We start from the raw sequence: 14939 nt of genomic DNA, 5'->3' as shown, positions 1-14939 counted from the left end.
AAACTTAAACCATGTCTTTATGGAATTATTAACTTTTTTAATTAGACACTTTAATTAATTTAATGAAGTCCATAAAGTTTGAACTTTAACTTTTAAAATTCTTGGGTTTGGAATTAAAGTGTATATGGGGTTTGACTTTACAAATTCCAAAACTTGAGGACAAGTTTTGAACAATTCAAAAAACTTATGGTTTCCATAACTTATGAATTTTAAAGTGGTTTAATGGAAAAAACCCTTCAAGTTCCATAACTTGTAGACAAGTTATGGAAGACTTTAAAAGCATTAAAAATGTGACTCTTCATTTTTTCATAACTTATGGAATTTTTATCGGTTTTAAAATTCATAAATGTGACTTTTCATGTAACTTGAGGACAAGTTACAAAAACACATATTATGAACAACTTCAAGATTAATTTGGATTGAAAACAACTATCTCATAATTTTTCCTATTAATCTAAACAAACTCATAAACATGAACATTCATAATCAACATTTTTCAAGCATCATATAAACATGTATAAAACTTGAAACTTTGATTATTATCCTTTATTTGGATGAGAATAAACATTACCATAGTATCAAAAAACAAATTTTATGAACAAAAACACTTTGCGGTAATGATTCTAATCCAAAACAGGCCAAAAAAAACTCGAAGATAAGCTGTCAGGGGGTCCAACTCGTCGAGTGCATGAACCAACTCGACGAGTTGGATGAATTTGTTCATGGACTCGTCGAGTCCATCACTGGACTCGTCGAGTCTGCTGTCCCGACAGCAAAAAATTCGATTTTTTTCATTTTTTTTTCCAGCAACTTGCATCAAGTATAATTAAAAACAACCCATGGCTCTGACACCACTGTTGGGATTTGGTATAATACAACATCCTATGGTGCACATACAACCCTAAATACCCTGGATCTATGTTTTCACTAATTATACATGCAAATGGTTTCCAAGGTATTAATCTTACAACTAGCATGCATTTAACATAAAATTATAATATACTAGTTAGCATGACATACCTTTTGATGGAGCTTGAATTCTTGGTGTATTTGGCCTTAAAGAGCTTAGCCCCAATAGTGTGGAAGCCTCAAATGGAATCACAACACACCATGGACAAAGGATGAACTTGAGAGAGAATTCCATGCACACAAAAGACACTATGAACTCTAAAAAGATACAAGTGGCGATTTTGGGCAATGAAGTATCTATTTATATGTGGGATTTCTAGGGTCATGGATATAACCCAAATCCATACCCATGGGTTTTATGATCCATGGTTCATGTGGCCCAACTCTTTATGTATCCATACATAAACTTGGTCCAACATGGATCATAAGCCCAACACATATAAATATAACTAATTATCATAATTAGTCCCCATAGATTTAATTAGTCTCTTTCGACCACTAAATTAATTCCAAATTAATTCTTGATCACTACTAATTAAAACATATGATTTCATATTAATATATTATTACTTATAATATATTAATAAACCATAAATAACCTTCTCTCAAAAGTCCATCCTAACAAATTGTCCTGATGATATGCAACCCAAATGGACCATGCTACTCTCGGGTCGAATACATACTAATAATAGTTATGGGCTTAGACACCTAATCCAACAGCATTTTCATTAATACTAATTGTTTTGATACATGAAATTTGCCAGAAGGCATACAATACATGGAGAAATATAAAATCCGGTAGCATGACGACCCTATGAGTAGTGTGATCACTTAAACATAAGGTCGATAGTACATCAAGTAGCATACATACAAAGGAAACATGGCAATACTAGTAAGCAAGGGGCGAATCCTAATCGTGACGGGATGCATCTAATGAACTCATCCCTTTCCTGTTCTGCTTGCACAACTCGTGTCTCCATTGCCAGCAAATGTTGTCGAAGAGCGGCAATTTTCCTTCCGAAGAGCGAGTTCCACTAGCGGAGTCCCTCGGTGGTATAGGGTGGTCCTGCTGCACTCCTGCGGTAGGGGGCTCGTCGAGAACTTCCTCAGCGTCTTTATCGTCCTCCTTGTCGTCATCAGCCTCATCAAACTCATAGTCCATATCAATATACTCCTCATCCTCATGGTCAGAGACTGCCTCTTGCCCTACTACGGGGTCTTCTTCAATCTCTTCGTGAGCCACTAGGTTATGATAGAATTGAATGCCCTGGTGTGCTTCGTCCATGGTGGCTGTGCGAGAAACTAGGGGTGAGAAGCGTGTAAGAGGGTGGGAGACGTTGTAAAAATTTTAATCACGTATGCATATAGTATTTCCAAAAATACTCCTATAGTATTTTAATTATTTATGTTTGAATTCTTGAGAAGTTTTGAATATGTGGTGAGTTTCTAGGTTAACTTCCCGCCATAATTACCCCCAAACACATGTCGGTCATATTTTGGATAAATATAGTTGATCAGGCTATATTTACCCCCAATATGACTACATAACTGTCTGGGTTTAATCACAACGTTCCATTTCCCTTAGTGACTTTTATTGTTAAGGTTTTAATGTATGCACTTTATACAAAGTGTTTTAGTCCCATTGTATTTATAGTTGCATATCATGTATGGTTAGATATGCTAGTTCACTATAAACAATGTTCTGATACCAATCTGTTACACCCCCGAACTAGACGGCGGAAACGTCCGGGGGATCGTGTGACTATAAATTGAAATATCATCACAATGAATATACATGAAACACAACACAATTGTCACCAACATTACATATTACAACTGGCATTGTTCAGATCAAGTACATTGTTTAACATTACATAATTCGAAAACATAAATTGTACGATAATTGACACGTGCATAAAAGACATCCCAAAATATTCTTGATGGTTCTTCAGCTTAACGATTACCTAAGAATACAAGTTATTTTGAAAACGGTCAACATATATAATTTTGGTGAGTTCATAAGCATGTTTGATTGAAAAACTTTGTATTGGGTGCATAACCCAGAAAATCCGATATTTTCTGTAAAATTCTTTGAAAAAGATGTAACGACTAAGTATAAATGTATGTGTGATTTTCATTGTAAAATCATGTGTAAGTGAAAAGTCCAAATTCCTTGTATTATATCTGTTATGAGAAAAGGTAATGATTAATAGTGTTTCCCACAGAACATCCGATATTTTCTTATTTATAAAAGTATTATAGTTCTTGCATCATCGTATAAGTTGTTTTGTATCGACACGATCGAAGGGTTTAACTTCCGAAATGTTAAGATAGTATTGGATCTCTATGTGAGCCGTTATAACCATGCATGATACTGACTAAATTGCCTGTCTTGGCATTTTTTTCCAAACGCCGTATTAGATCAAGATTTCATCGCCCTAGACTGGCCTAGTCTAGCTGTAGCGAACAACTAAGGTGTGGGGGGGTCACCCCGTATAGATCTATACACAAACTCTCGCTCTCCCTCCAGGAGACTCTGATTATAACAACAGGCTACGGTCATACACTCAGTGATGTCAATCGGCAAGTCCCACTAGATCCCAAATGTTTCCGCGTGAATATGTATAACGTTATATGCATTTAGTTTTACAAACACCCGATGATATATGAATGTGAAATGGTAAAGCCCAACAAACATGAAAAAGGACAACTGTGGCCCATTAGACGTGTAAATTGTTTTAAGGCTTGTTAGATATGCAGAAAGGACACTTAAGGTCCATCAAGCACATAATGATTAGTCCAGGCCCAATTATCATGTAAATAGGCCACTAAGGCCCAACAAACATGCAAAAGATAATTTAAAGCTCGTTAAGCATGTAAATGGATCACTAAGGCCCAATAGACATGAAATGAATATATTGGGCCCAATAAACATGCAAATGGATCACGAAGGCCCATTAAGCATGTATTACAAGTACCAGGCCCAACATTCGTACCATTGTTTTATTTTTATATATTTGATGTGGTGTAGTGTTTTTATACGAAGCATTTTCTTATGATGTTAAGATGTCCAACGTTTGATTTATAACGATATTATTAGTTTATAAAAGAAAATATACACCATTTTTAAATCCTTATAAAAATTTATATCCTTGGCTCCATGGTTTAATAATTGACACATTCGATTCAAAATGAAAATTTGACCAATTCAGCCCCTTTTTCAAGTGAAATGACATTTTTAGCCCCTTCGTAGTGTAAAATGACATTGTTAGTCCTTTTTGATGAAAAATGACATTTTTAGTTCCTTAGGTCATTTTGCTTGGCATTTCCGGCCCAATTATAATTCAAATTACAATTTCAGCTCAAAACGCAATAATTGACATTTCCAGCCCTTATTTGGCAAAAGTTTACATTTTTGGCCCATTTTCCGTAAATTTTACATTTTCGGCCCTAATTCCAAAAACTTTGCATTTTTAACCCAATTTTAGAAATAATGTCATTTTTAAACCTGATTTTGGTTTATTTACATTTTTGGCTCACACTTTTGATCAGTTAACATTTTTAATCCTAAATGTCTCATTTTTTTCGCAAATTGGGCCCAAAACCGTAAGGCCCAAACTTCTAGGCCTAAGATGCTAAAATTTACATTTTTGGTCCTTTAAAAAGAGTAATCATCATACATTTTTCTGTTTTATCCAATGTAACATCTTTGATCCTTACAAAACCAAAAACATCACTTTTAACCCCAAACTTTACTTTATTTGTCAAAGATTCTTATATAAGGCTTTTGTTTTGTTTTACACATTTTTGACATGCAATATACTATTGTCCTTGTAGTATGATGTATAAAATGTTTTAGTTTATGAAATTCTACTTATTTTTGTCAAGGATCTCGAGATTTGTCAAGATCTAACACATTTTCACAACATAATTCAAGAAATCACACATATCATGCATAAGACACATAGATCTACACATTTTACTTGTATTCTCCCCCAAACAAGTAGAAAACCAAAAACAATGGGGTATGAACTCACCTTTTCTTTGATGTTTCAGTTTTGAAGAAGAAATGGAAGAAGTTGATGTGATTTTTGGCTCTAGCAAGCTCCTTGAGTGGTTTTCGAACTTAGGAGGTTCTAGGATGTTAGATCACGAAATGAAACTCTATAAGGAAGTGTACTTTGCTTAAGGATGAAAATCAAAGACTTAAGTATGACAACACTTACCAAAGATGATGATCTAGATGAAGACCTCTTTGAAGGAAGATGTAGGGGTTCTTGAGAGTGTTTGAAAGATTTTTAAGAGAATGAGGGTGGTGTGAGGTGTTTCGGCCGAGAAGAAGAAGAGAGAAGAGAGTGGGAGTGAGGTGATTTGCATGGAGATCCACCATGCAATAAGGAGGTGGCTAACTCTCATTAATCCTCCTAATTCCCTTTTATTTTTCTTTTCTTTTAATCATTGGGCCGAGAATGGGCCTAGTGTGATGAAAAAATGGTGTTGGGCCCAAACTCTTGGCTTGATCGAATTTTTATAGGCCCACTATTATTTTTCGGCCCATTGGGCTCATTAGATGGTTCACGACCCAAATGACATATAAGAATGGGTTTTATGGTCCATTAGGGTTAATTGGATCAATTATGGGCTAATAAGGCCCATTAAGGGTAAACCAGTTCATTTTAGACCCATCACGACCCAAAATGTTAAGTGTTATGAATATGGGTTCAATTAGAGCCCATTTAAGGGTCCTGAGCCCAAAATAGTCAAATTGGAAGCTTATTAGTCCATTAGGCCCAATAAGTAAATCCTAGTCCATAATGGACTTAAACCGGGATTCTTAGGGTTTCCAATCCTTAATTGACTATTTGAAGTGTTTTGTATAGAGTTTTGATCTTTACTTTGTGTTATTGAAAGAACATAGTGCATGGTGTCAAGTTAGGGTTACAAGTATTATCATAGATGATGTTTACATGATCACATAATTTTCTGGCTAAAAATGCCAGTTGTGACAGCTGGAGTGTAGTTTGCAACTTGGAGTGTGTGTATGCGTGTTTTGTGTGGCTGGAAAACCAAGAAGTCACCACCACCACCGTGAGGTGGTGGCTGCCACCATGTGCCACCGCCGGCCACCACAAGGGTGGTTGTGTGTGTTTATTTTAGTGAGTGTGTGTGTGTCCATTTGGTATTTTTCATTGTAATATTGTACCCGAAGCTAGAATAAAAAAATGAAACTCAAAACCACCACCGTAGGGTGGTGGCTGCCGCCTCCTGCCGCTGTGTTGGGTGGCGGTGTGCTTGTTGTGGTTGATTCTTTTGGGATGTTTGGACAATGGACTAAAACCCTAATGGGCCTAATAAACCCTAATTGATCTAAGGACTTGGTTTTGGGCCTATTAGTTGTGAATTGGTTCGAAACCCTAATTAGGGTTTAGAAAACCCTAATATTGGATATATGGGTTTTGGACTGTCGGGACTTACATTTTGGAGGGGATTGCGTATTAAGCCCGACTACACTACATGATTGACCCAATAGATTGATGGACTTAATGGATTAAGTCCTTAATGGGTTAAGTGAGAAACACTTAACCCTAATCGTCATTTTATGTGAAAACCCTAATTTCACTTGGGCCTTGGTGATTGGGCTGTTGATGGGCCATCCAAGCACAATCAAATGGACTAGAATATTTAGATGGGATTTAGGGTAAGGCCCATATGAGGGTTTGGGCCCAATTTGGAAAATTTGGCCATAGATAGGCCATAGTTTTGGCCTTGATGATTATATGATATTGGGCCATTAGAATGCCAAATGTTTGGACTGGAATAAATGGTTGAGCCTCAGGGTAAGACCATGTAAAGGTTTGGGCCCAATTTGGAAAATTAGGCCATATGTTGGGCTTTAATTCCTAGTTTGACTTTTGGGCCTTTGGATTGGGCCTTAGGCTTGAATCAATCTAAGATAGGGGTAAAGCAGTCTATTACCCCAAGCATGGACTTATGGATATGTGTTGGAACCCAATTATTAATTGGGTGTTATTTTGATGTTGACAGTTCGGGAATCTGTCATCCAGCAGCTGGAGTTTTGTCTACGGGACTTCAACAGTGTGAGGTGAGTTACCTTCCAGTAGAAGTGGGTCTAAGGCCACAATGTCGACCCACTAACAGGAAATGTTTGTTAGATGATTGTCTTTGTGATAATTATTTGGTTTGCTACTATCTGATATGCTAGGGTGTTTTGTTATATATGTTAGTAGTAGTAGGGGTAAAATAGTCCCCAGTTACCGGTTGAAAGATACCGAAGGGGTAGTCAGAACCCATGCATGCCTAGCTGTACGTTTATGTTATGTTATTATGTAGTAGTGGTAGGGGTGAAATAGTCCCCAGTTACCGGTTGAAAGATACCGAAGGGGAGGTTAGCTCCCGGGTACCGGTTGAAAAATACCGAAGGGGAGGTTAGCTCCCGGTTACCGGTTGAAAGATATCGAAGGGGAGCTTAGCTCTCGGTTATCGGTTTAAAGATACCGAAGGGGAGCTTAGCTCTCGGTTATCGGTTGAAAGATACCGAAGGGGAGGTTAGTTCCCGATTACCTGTTGAAAGATACCGAAGGGGAACCCAGCTCCCAGTATGCCAGCCAGCTACCGGTTGAAAGATACCGAGGGATAGGCATTATGTGGTATGTGGTATGATGAGGGGAACTCACTAAGATTCGTGCTTACGGTTTTCAGTTTTGGTTTCAGGTACTTCGTTTTCAAAGGAAAGGAGCCTGCTCGATCACAACGCATCACACTATGCTTTGCGCACATGAGATCTTTGGGATTACACTCTGATATTATTTTATATTACTTTATGATAACATGTTTGACTATTGGTACTTTGGTTCTGACATGAGAGGTTATTATGGATGGTTTTACACTTATGGTTTTATAATAACTTATTTATAAATGAAATTTTTGGCCTTGAATTTTGGGATGTTACAGGTGTCCACTCTCATCCACAGCTTCCTTGATTGGTGGAGGGTCGTTAGCCGAACGGGTTTGATAGGACAAATTAATTCTCATTAATAAGTATAATGTGATTAAAAGTAACTAAATATTTTATTTTAAATCCCAATCTTAGTTAATTAGGGAAAAATGTGAATTTTTATGCTAACCATGAAATTGCACATTGCACTTTATTAGTCGTTAGTGGAGCGTGTGTGGTTAACCGCCACATTAATAGGGACTAATAAAGAGTGGCAATGGGTGTCTCGAAAATTATCATTGATTAATGGAATGCTTGTGGTTAACCGACACATTAAAAGGAAATGATAAATGACATCGAGAGTACCAAGCTAATTTGCATGCTTATTCACATCTTGTTTGTGATACTCGGTATCCCAGTCACAAATGGAAGAGCATAATCAAGATTAAACATGCCATTGAAGAGTTTCAATGAATCTAAAAAGATATAGGAATTTCATCAAAACCTAATTTGTTTTTAAAATTATGTTTTCTTCTAGTAGAATTGGTAAATCGTCATTTACCCACCTTTACATAATTTACAATTAGATTAAGACATCCATTCTCTAAGTTGTGAATTATTTAGTTGGATCTTAGCCTTAATATTTCATTTTGGGTGTTATATTGAGGATTATTCTTATCTAACTAAAAACTATCTTTCTTTTATAGATGTCTACTCCAACCGATGCTTCTGGTTCCTCCTCCTCCTCCAACAACAACTTCTCCTTGTTGAACATCTGCTCCAAGGTGCAATTGGATGGAACCAACTATAATGACTGGATGCGCAACATAAAAATGGCCATTTGTTTCTAGGACAAGGAGTATATCCGTGAGAGACCATTAGATGAGGTCGACAAAGAGAAGGCTACTCCTGAATAGATTTTTGAATTCAAGAAACACTACAATGATGCAACAAAAGTTGCTTGCATCATGGTGGCCACAATGACTCCTTAATTGCAGAGACACTAAGAGGATTACTGGCCGTACAAGATGAACAAGGACCTTATGGATAAATATCATAAGCGAGCTCGTCATGAAAAGTACGAGGTGGTAAAGTCCCTCATAGCTATCAAGATGAAAGAGGGAGATTTTGTTTGCAACCACGTTCATAGAATGAAACGATACGTGGATAGGCTTGTCAAGCTTAATGTGAATTTTGATGAAGAGTTGGCAATCGACATAGTGTTGAACTCTTTTCCAAGTTGTTATGATCAGTTCATTTTGACCTATCATTTGAACAACAATGAAACTATTTTTCTCAATGGTACAACCTCCTCCGAATAGTTGAAGCAGGAATGAAGGGAAAAAGTGTTGCCTCCACTCCTACTGCTACTCCCCTTCTGGCCATAGGTCAAGGAAAGGGGAAAAAGAGTGTAACACTGTAAATTTTCGGACAAAATTTTCATTTTCAAAACCACATAAATCTCAATATCATATTCCAAAAACCACAATTGTCAAATTGCCAAAAACACAAATCCATAATTATTTGATAAAATCCAAGATCCTCAAAACATAATCTCCATCTCGTGTGTACAATCAAGCCGGTGCATTCCCGCGATCCTGAGAAGTACCTAAAACACATATCACACAACACGGTAAGCATGAAGCTTAGTGAGTTCCTCAAAATACCACACACAAATAATTAGCCTCTCATGGCTATATATCGATAAGGACCCTCCGGTCATGTGTCTCAGTGAGAACCCTCCGGTTCTCATAGCTCGGGTTGGACCCTCCAGTCCGGTATCTCAGTGAAGACCATTCGGTCTCACAACTTGGGTTGGACCCTCCGGTCCTAGCTCAATAGGGCTCAGAAATAATATACAACATAAATCACAAAGACAAAATGCATGATATCACATAACTCAGTATAAACACATAAGACCCTCTGGTCGGCAACACAAATAAGTACCCTCCGGTCACATAGTAAATACCACTCAGGTATGTATAGTGAGAAGACTCACCTCGTAAGTAAGCAAATAGATCTAGTACCCCTCGAACAGTCTAGACTCCGCCTACATAATATAATCATCTCTAATAAGTACCTTAATATAACTACTCTGACATGTTAGGCTAACTCCTCCACTAAATCTCAAAAAGGGTGAAAATACTATTTTACCCCTCCATGGTCTCCAAAATTCACAGCTGACCAAACCCTAAAAGTCAACGCGAGTCAACGCCTGAGTCAACAGTCCATGTTAACCCAACTCGTCAAGTTCATCTATGCGACTCGTCGAATTCCTTCGTCTCTTCTGAAATATCGGGAAAATCCAACTCAACTCGTCGAGTTGTCTCATCAACTCGCCGAGTTACAACGCGTCTAGTCCATCGGGGAAAACCCTAACCAACTCGTCGAGTTGGCTCATCAACTCGACAAGTCCCTCTAGACAAATTCTCATTTAGACGATTCTAAGCAGAAATAATGTCCCAAACTCTATATCTAGCATCCCAAGACTGAAATACCACGTAAACCTGCAAGCTTTACTTCCATGCATGGCATCTAGGGCTTGAAATGCCATAATAAGCTCTATATGGGGGTTTAATGCATAGAGGCTTGATAAAGCTTGGACCTTTGGGCTTAAAGGACCTCCTTTAGTCCAGATATGATGTTTTCAACTTCATTTCATGCTCAAATGACTCAATAACCAAAAGATGGATGGGAGAATGCCCTAAAACTCTCTAGAAAGAGATCTAACAAAAGAAATGATGAATGTGTTAGCTTTTTACCTCCAAACAGAAGCTAACACAAACACTGGATCCAAAAGTACGTCTTCGTTCCAAGCCTTGTTGCTCTCCAACCTCCTTCCAAAAGTGCACTAAAACACACAAAATTAGCCCCTCTTTCTCTCACACAAGGTTATAGCTCGATTAGGGTTTCTCACAGAATTCTAGAGTGATGTGGGAGGCAGAAATGAGGGCTTAAGGTCCTTTAAATAAGACACAAACCCGGGAAATTAGGGTTTCATCAAACAGCTCCAACTCGTCGAGTTGGTCTCTCCGACTCGTCGAGTTGGTCATTAAACCCACGCGGCCCAATAAATCTCTACTCGGCGAGTTGGGGCATCTAACTCGTCGAGTTGCTCTGACATGATGAATATACTTTAATTAAATATGATACCTGGGAGTCGGGATGTTACAATTCTCCCCCACTAAAATCATACTTTGCCCTCGAAGTCATCCTCTAGAAATAACTCTGGGTAATGCTCCCGCATCTCGGACTCCGACTCCCAAGTCCACTCGGATCCCTTCCGATGCCGCCACTGAACCTGAACCAAGGGCACTTCTTTATTACTCAAAACCTTCACCTTCCTATCCAAGATGGATATCGGCCTCTCAATGTAGTTCAGGCGCCCATCAACCTGAATGTCCTCTAAAGGGACCACTGCCGCCTCTTCGACTACACACTTCCTCCTCTGAGATACGTGAAATGTGGTATGAATCTGGCTCAACTCCTCGGGCAGCTCCAACCGATAAGCTACCTTACCCACTCGAGCAATCACCCTGAAAGGACTAATGTATCTAGGGCCCAACTTGCCCCGTTTCCTGAATCGGATCACCCCTTTCCATGGGGATACCTTCAGGAGGACAAAATCTCCGACGTGGAACTCTAGCTCGGATCGTCGCCGGTCTGCGTAACTCTTCTGACGACTCTGGGCCATCAGTAACCTCTGTCTGACCTGCTGAATTTGTCGGTCGTCTTGAGTACTATCTCAGTGCTCCCCATCACCCTCTGCCCTACCTTTCCCCAACAAATGGGACTTCGGCATCTCCTCTCATACAAAAGCTCGAAGGGAGGCATACCGATGCTGGAGTGATGATTGTTGTAACATGTCCATAACACATGCGCGTAACATGTCCTTGAGCATTTGAATCGTCCGCTCGTTCTGCCCGTTTGTCTGTGGGTGATATGCGGTACTGAAATGCAATCGGGTACCCAACTCCTCATGAAATTTCTTCCAGAACCTGGAAGTAAAATGCACATCTCGATCTGACACTATCGAGGTTGGCACCCCATGCCGTGCCACCACCTCCCGTATGTAGATCTCGGCCAGCTTCTCCGCAGAAGAGCTCTCACTAATAGCTAGAATGTGAGCACTCTTCGTAAAACGATCTAGAATCACCCATATCACATCAAATCCTCGCGTAGTCCTCGGTAACTTGGTGATAAAATCCATGGAAATCTGCTCCCACTTCCATAGAGGAACCTCCATAGGCTGCAACTTGCTATGCGGGCGCTGGTGCTCTGCTTTGACCTTACGGCAGGTCAAACACCTCTCAACCACCCAAGCCACGTCTCTCTTCATACAAGGCCACCAATAATCTCCTTTCAAATCCAAGTACATCTTATTGGCCCCGGGGTGAATGGAAAACCTCGAATTATGGGCCTCCGCCATAAAAACCTGTCGAGCTCCACCTGTATACGGTACCCATACTCGCCCTTGAAAAGTCATGAGTCCCCGACCATCGGTCTCAAACTCAGAAATCTGTCCAATCACCCACTCTCTCTTACGGTTCTCTGGTCTCATGGCCACCGCTTAGGCCTATCGGATGGTATCTAAAACTGGAGTCATCACCGTTATCCTCATGCACACATCTCGGATCGGAGCACTCTCTGCTCTACGACTCAGGGCATCGGCTACCACATTATCCTTGCCAGGGTTATATAAAATCTCACAGTCATAGTCTTTCACTACATCCAACCACCTCCTATGTCTCATATTCAAGTTGGGCTGATCCATGAGGTACATCAGGCTCTTATGGTCTGTGTATATAGTACACCGGACACCAAAAAGGTAGTGGCGCCAAATCTTGAGGGCGAACACCACCACCCCGAACTCCAAATCGTGGGTAGGATACCTCGTCTCATGAGGCTTCAACTGCCTTGATGCATATGCTATCACGTGTCCCCTCTACATCAACACAACACCCATCCATGATATAGATGCATCACAGTAAACTACGAAGTCCTCCACTCCCTCAGGAATAGCTAACATTGGAGCATCACACAAACTCTGGCGAAGAGTCTCGAATGAGGCCTACTGCTCGGGCCCCCAAGTAAAAGTAATGCCCTTCTTGGTCAATCTAGTGAGAGGAACGACAATCTTGGAGAAATCCCTAATAAATCTCTGATAGTAGCCTGCCAGGGCAAGAAAACTCCTGATCTCAGATGGGGACCTCAGCACCTCCCATCGCATAACTACCTCAATCTTGGTCGGGTCGACCAAAATCCCATTCTGGTTAACGAGGTATCCCAAGAACTGGATCTCTCGTAACCAGAAATCACACTTGGAGAATTTGGCATAAAGCCTCTCCATCCCTAATACCCCAAGAATCTCTCGAAGGTGCTCCTCGAGCTGCTCCCTCGACCTCGAGTACACTAGGATATCGTCAATGAACACGATCACCGACCTGTCCAACATGGGCCTGCACACCCGGTTCATGAGGTCCAAGAATGCTGCCGGTACATTGGTGAGTCCGAAAGGCATCACCACAAACTCGTAGGGCCCATAACGAGTCCTAAACTCCGTCTTCTGGATATCCTCCTCGCAAACTCTCATCTGATGATATCCAGATCTCAAATCAATCTTGGAAAACCAAGATGCTTCCTACAACTGATTGAATAAATCGTCGATCCTCGGTAGTGGATAAAGGTTCTTGACCGTCAGCTTGTTCAACTCCTAATAGTCGATGCACATCCGGTGGGAACCATCCTTTTTCTTGACAAAAAGGATCGGCGCTCCCCACGGTGAGCTACTCGGCCTGATAAAACCCTTCCCCAACAGCTCCTGGAGCTACGATGATAACTCCTGCATCTCGAGCGATGAAAGGCGATAAGGTGCCTTGGCAATAGGCGCCACACCCGGAACCAAATCGATCCGAAACTCCACCTGCCTATCGGGAGGCACCCCCGGTAACTCCTCAGGAAAAACATCCGGGAATTCACACACGACCAGAACATCGGAAATGGAACTCGGCCTCTTAATGCCAACTATCGTATCCATCACATATGCTAAAAAGCCCATATATCCCTGCTGTAAGCTCTGCCTCGCCCTGGCGGCAGAACAAAAAGCTGATCTAGATCTGGTCCCCTCGCCATACACAGTAAGCACTCCCCCACTAGGGTCTCGTATGGTCACCATCTGATGATCACAATCTATCACAACTCCAAACCGGCTCAACCAGTCCATGCCCACTATGACACAAACATCACCCATCGCTATCGGCACCAGATCTATCGGGAACTCAACGCGAAAATCTCCAATACACATCCCCGGAATACATTGGTGGCAAAAACCGCATGCTCGTTGGCTATAGAAACCCTCAGTGGTCGACTCAACGCCTCGTGTCTGACACTAATGTAACGACTAAAGGATAAAGACGAAAGAGATCAACTCGCACCCTAGTCAAATAACACCAAAGCAGGCACAAAACTCACAAGAAAAGTACCTATATACAGCACGATATAAGCATACACAAATCTCAAAATAATAAAATAAGGAGATACGTACCAGCAACAACATTAGGCACTGCGCGGACTTCCTCTGCAGTCAACTAAAATTATCTCCCACGAGCTCTCGGGGGTTCGGCCTTCCTCGGCCGGCCATCAGTAACACGCAAGGCAGCAGGAGCATTAGCCTGAGCTGATCCCTGAGTGAGCCGGGGACACTCGGCCTTCCGATGACCCGTCTGGTTGCAGTGAAAACAAACTAAGAATCCCTTGAGGCAGTCCTTCGCTATATGCCCCTCCTTGCCACATTTGTAGCAAATCCCTGCTCGGCAAGACCCCTCATGGCTCTTGCCGCACTTGCTACAAGTGCGGCTCTTTTGGCCTCCAGCTCTCGAAACAACGAGCTTAGCCCGCTTAGCCGCTGGCTGCGATTGTACCGGTCTCCTGTCTCTCCCTTGAGACTCCCTCTCCTCTCTGGTATGAACCTCCAGCTTAATTTCCCTCCTCATGGGCAAAACTGAAGGGTTTTGAGCATTCTAACACTCTTATGGTGTACATGCAACCTTAGATACCTTGGATCTATGTTTTCTCT

Source organism: Lactuca virosa, chromosome 7, assembly GCF_052849685.1.
Source record: "Lactuca virosa cultivar CGN04683 chromosome 7, Lactuca_virosa_CGN04683_v6, whole genome shotgun sequence".
Classification (NCBI taxonomy): domain Eukaryota; kingdom Viridiplantae; phylum Streptophyta; class Magnoliopsida; order Asterales; family Asteraceae; genus Lactuca; species Lactuca virosa.
Note: the sequence above shows the minus strand (reverse complement) of the source record.